The sequence below is a fragment of the Triticum urartu genome, chromosome 1, assembly GCF_003073215.2.
Source record: "Triticum urartu cultivar G1812 chromosome 1, Tu2.1, whole genome shotgun sequence".
NCBI classification, from domain to species: Eukaryota; Viridiplantae; Streptophyta; class Magnoliopsida; order Poales; family Poaceae; genus Triticum; species Triticum urartu.
The window spans coordinates 100,173,285-100,179,119 of record NC_053022.1 but is presented as its reverse complement, the minus strand read 5'-3'; positions in this window follow the sequence as shown (position 1 = coordinate 100,179,119).

Here is a 5,835-nt window from a genome sequence, read left to right as displayed (position 1 = left end):
CAGTCCCAGACTAGCTTAGATGTTTCCAAAGCACTCACACGGCCATACTGTCCTTTGGTCAGATGACCACAGATGATATTCTTGGCAGTAGAGTCCAGTTGAAAGAACTTCTTGACATCAGCAGCAGTGACACCTTCTCCAGCCTTGGGAACGCCGTTCTTGACGACATACCATAGGTCGATGTCAATGGCTTCAAGATGCATGCGCATCTTATTCTTCCAGTAGGGATATTCAGTTCCATCGAAGACGGGGCACGCAGCGGAGACTTTAATTATCCCTGCAGTCGACATAGCTAAAACTCCAGGTGGTTAAACCGAATCACACAGAACAAGGGAGTACCTTGCTCTGATACCAATTGAAAGTGCTTATATCGACTAGAGGGGGGTGAATAGGCGATTTTTATGAAAGTCTTCAAAACGTGGAAGTTTCGAAGACAAACGATAGAAATAAACCTATTACCATGCAGCGGAAGGTAGACTACACTAGGCAAACCATAGTCAAGTATTCAATGAAGTGAAAGCACAATGACTAATAGCAGCTAGGTAGTAAGGATCAGGTAGGAAGATATTATGAAGCCAAACAGAACACGCAGTCACTCAGTGAAGACAAAGATAGTGCAATCATACAATGACTTCACAAGGACCAACAGTAAGTAAAGGGAAGGGAAGGATGAAACCAGTGACTCGTTGAAGACAATGATTTGTTGGACCAGTTCCAGTTGCTGTGACAACTGTACGTCTGGTTAGGGCGGCTAGGTATTTAAACCTGAGGACACACAGTCCCGGACACCCAGTCCTGAACACGCAGCTCAGGACACCCAGTCCTCACCGTATTCCCCTTGAGCTAAGGTCACACAGACCTCGCCCAATCACTCTGGTAAGTCTTCAAGGTAGACTCCCAAACCTTCACAGACTTCGTTCACCGGCGATCCACAATGTCTCTTGGATGCTCAGAACGCGACGCCTAACCGGCTGGAGGATTCACAGTCCTCAAGTGTAATAAGTCTTCAGATCACACAGACAAGAAGACTTAAGTGATGCCTAACACTCTTTGGCTCTGGGTGGTTAGGGCTTTATCCTCGCAAGGAATTCTCTCTCAAAGGCTTCGAGGTGGGTTGCTCTCAAACGACAAAAGCCGTACTCTAACTCTGAGCAGCCAACCGTTTATGGTTGTAGGGGGTGGGCTATTTATAGCCACTAGGCAACCCGACCTGATTTGTCCGAAATGACCCTGGGTCACTAAGGAACTGACACGTGTTCCAACGGTCAGATTTCAAACACACACGGCAACTTTACTTGGGCTACAAGCAAAGCTGACTTGTCCGACTCTGGACAAGATTCGCTCTCATAGTCTTCACTCGAAGACATAGGTTTTGGTTAAGCATCACTTCAGTCATTCTGACTGGTTCTCTTGGACCCCACTTAACAGTACGGTGGTTCCTATGACTCAACAAAGAAGAAAAAGAACTACGAAAGATCTAAGTCTTCGAGCTCCATAGGCTTCATGCGATGTCTTCTCTTGTCATAGTCTTCATGAGAATATCTTCATATACCACCTTTGACATCAATGTCTTCATACATTTTTAGGGGTCATCTCTGGTAGGAAAAACTGAATCAATGAGGGACTTCTACCTGTGTTATCCTGCAATTCTCACAAACACATTAGTCCCTCAACTAGGTTTGTCGTCAATACTCCAAAACCAACTAGGGGTGGCACTAGATGCACTTACACTTGTATTATCAAGCATTTCCGAGCCATCTCAATAAGTGTTCTGTTCTTGCGTTCGACGACGCCATTCTGCTGTGGCGTGTACGGAGCTGAGAATTCATGTGTGATGCCCAAAGTATCAAGATATGTATCTAGGCCAGTGTTCTTGAATTCAGTGCCATTGTCACTTCTGATGTGCTTTATCTTGGCGCCATAGTTGTTCATTGCTCGATTGGCGAAGCGTCTGAAGACATCCTGCACTTCAGTCTTGTAGAGGATTATTATGCACCCAAGTATATCTTGAATAATCATCAACAATGACAAAGCCATAGAGACAAGCAGTAGTAGTAAGAGTTGAGTAATGAGTGGGACCAAAAAGATCCATGTGGAGCAGTTCGAAGGGTTGAGTCGTTGTCATGATTGTCTTCGAGATGCTTGGCCCTCGTCATCTTTCCTGCTTCACAGGCACCGCATAAGTGATCCTTCTTGAACTTGACGCCCTCGATGCCTATGACATGCTTCTTCTTGCAAGAGTGTGCAAGTTCCTCATGCCAGCATGCCCTAGCCTCCGATGCCAGAGCCAGCATTCTAAAGCTTTTGCTAGAAGACATACGGCAAGCTGTGGTCCTGCTGAGAAATCTACCACGTACAAATCATCTTTCCGATACCCTTCAAACACTAGAGACTTGTCAGATTCCATTAGAACACACAATCAATGATTTTAAATCGCAAAGCATTGAGACAGACATTAAGTTGAAACCAAGGGATTCAACAAGCATCACTTTATCCATGTGTTGATCCTTGAGATTGCAACTCTACCTAGACCCAATACCTTGCTTTTACCAGTATCAGCAAATGTGATGTGACTCTTGTCAGATGGACGTAAAGTTGAGTCCATGAGAAGACTTCGCTTGCCAGTCATGTGATTAGTACACCCACTATCAATAATCCATTCTGAAGCAGCTGGTGTCATACCCTACAGTGCAGTTAGGGGGATAGGCTTCACGAAGAGAATTGTGAAGCATAAAACATTTGACGAGCAAGTGGATTATGAAAGCTTAGATCGAGGTTAGGACTGATAGGGCAAGTAGCAAGCGACTCAGGAACAAAATACATAATAAGACCATTTGGGCATTTGATCTTGCGCCCTACAAGATGTTTAAGGTCCCCAGCAATAGCTTCAGACATTTTGGTTTTCGGCTGGAGACCTTTCCTTGCAAAAGAGAGTTAAGCTTTCTTAGCCACCCACATCTTCAAGGGTGGCTTCGAAAGCAATGAGTCTAAGTGCAGCATCTGAGAACTTTGGCTTTGGAGCCCTAGCAAAAAGTCTTGCAGGTGGACAATAGTACTCATAAGAATAAGCAGAATAGTTCTTGGTCTTATGAACATGGCGGTTTGATGAACCGCTCATATTCATAGGCCTGAGTATGGCTTCCCTGCAAAACATTTGCATTAGTGCGACTCAGGTGAGTCCTCTGTCTATATGAAGCCTTTGGGCCGTATGAAGCCTGTGGTCTGGGTTTGTCTTCTTCACTTGTGGTGTCATGACGACATTCACAGGAAGATTCTCCAAACACCTTTTCGGCACCCAGACCTTCTTCATAGGCGGCCCATTCCTGCAGTTAGTACCAATATACCTGGCAAACACTTCACCATTCTGATTCTTAAACAGTTTATAGTTTGCATCAAAGGATTCATCAATAACAATGGGATTAGCACAAGTGAAGCCAGATAGGGTGGATGGATCCACTAAAGGTCCCTTTGCAGCAACCCATGTGGTTTTGGGGTACTGCTCAGGTTTCCAGTAAGAGCCATCAGCATTCATTTTCCTTTCGAACCCAACACCCTCTTTCCTAGGGTTTCGGTTCAGGATCTGCCTTTTGAGGACATCACATAGTGTCTGATGCCCTTTGAGACTTTTGTACATCCCTGTTTCAAGCAATGTCTTCAACCTAGCATTCTCATCAGCAATAGCAGTGGTATCCTCAGCAGAGGGGTTAGTTACCACAGTTACAGATAAATTGCGTGAGCATCAGTAGAAGTGTAACATTCACCAACAGTCCTACCTCTAGAAAGTATGTGCATCAATCATACATCATCAACCAATGCTAGCATCATAACCTTAGAACATTCAATCGAACAGAAGTAGGTTATACATTGCTCAATCTTTAAGGAACATTCGAGACTAGATCCAAATACCTGTTCCCGCAGCGGAACTACCTATTCTGGGCGCAAAACATAAGCAAAGCTAATACACGACGAACAAGAACACTCCATAACTTAGTTATCCCAGAGTCACGACTCAAATGCTTGGCGACGTCGCAACTCGATTTCCTATTCTTTAGAGCAGATCTCTCTCGAAACACGCACTCAATCATTTCCAACTCCTGCTTTACACTCATTGGGCACCTCACTCAATACGCGAAGTCATCATATCATCGAAATAAGATTTAAGAAGCGAAGTCGATTCATGTCGAGCCTTCAGCCATGTTACCTCACCTCAGATATAACTTAAGAAGTCCCTTTTTATGTCTTTCAATTAAGGACTGAGAGTCGTAAGTCATCGTTCAGCGATTCCCCACACAGGTACATCGCTTTTGTCTAACTAGTTCACTCTGTAATACCTAGTCTCCCAAATTAAGCTCTTTATTGTCTGACTAAGCTAGCTCGCCCATTTAAGCAAGTAGAATTTTGTAGCTGCATCACGTGCGTTTGAACACCTGAGATCAAATCTTCACTTGGATGTTACTCATCACTGTTGGCGTGAGTTTACCTTGGCACCGCGTGCCATGAAGCAGTAGGTGGGAGTGGAGTCGTCCTTGTCATTAGCATCGGCGTTCAGGTCACAATTGTCTTCAGTGTTGAAGATGGACTTGGCAACGTAGGCTGTAGCCAGACTTGCACACCAGAATCGGACTCCTCCTCAGACTCCACCTCCGCCTCCTCAGAAGCAGACTCCTCCTCTGAATCCATTTCCTTGCCAACAAATGCACGAGCCTTTGCCAGATGAGCTCTTCTTGTGTGATGAAGACTTTGAGGAAGACTTGGAAGAAGACTTTGAGTATTTCTTCTTCTTCTTGTCGTCAGAATCATATTCCTTGCTCTTCTTCTTCTTGTTGTTCTCATTGTCCCACTGCGCACTCAGAGATGTAGTGGCCAGCTTTCTTGCACTTGTGGCATGTTCTCTTCTTGCAGTCATGAGCAGAAGCTTCATCATTCCTTGAGCTTGATCATGAATACTTTTTGAAGCCTTTCTTCTTGGTGAATTTTTGGAACTTCTTCACAAGCATAGCAAGCTCCTTTCCAATGTCTTCAGGATCATCAGAACTGCTGTCAGATTCTTCTTCAGATGAGGAGACATCTTTTGCCTTCAAGGCACGAGTTCGCCCATAGTTGGGACCGTAGATGTCTCTTTTCTCAGAAAGCTGAAACTCGTATGTGTTGAGCCTCTCAAGTATGTCAGACGGATCGAGTGTCTTGAAGTCAGGACGTTCTTGAATCATCAGGGCTAGGATGTCAAATAACTGTCAAGTGATCTCAGGAGTGTCTTGACGACTTCATGCTTGGTGATCTCAGTAGCGCCGAGGCTTGAAGCTCATTTGTGATGTCAGTGAGTCGATCAAATGTGAGCTGGACATTCTCATTGTCATTTCTCTTGAAGCGGTTGAAGAGGTTGCGAAGGACACTGATTCTCTGATCTCTCTGGGTTGAGACGCCTTCGTTGACCTTGGAGAGCCAGTCCCAGACTAAGCTTAGATGTTTCCAAAGCACTCACGCGGCCATACTGTCCTTTGGTCAGATGACCACAGATGATGTTCTTGGCAGTGGAGTCCAGTTAAACGAACTTCTTGACATCAGCAGCGGTGACACCTTCACCAGCCTTGGCAACGCCATTCTTGACGACATACCATAGGTCGACAACAATGGCTTCAAGATGCATGCGCATCTTATTCTTCCAGTAGGGATATTCAGTTCCATCGAAGACGGGGCATGCAGCGGAGACTTTAATTATCCCTGCAGTCGACATAGCTAAAACTCCAGGTGGTTAAACCGAATCACACAGAACAAGGGAGTACCTTGCTCTGATACCAATTGAAAGTGCTAGTGATCGTCTAGAGGGGAGGGGGT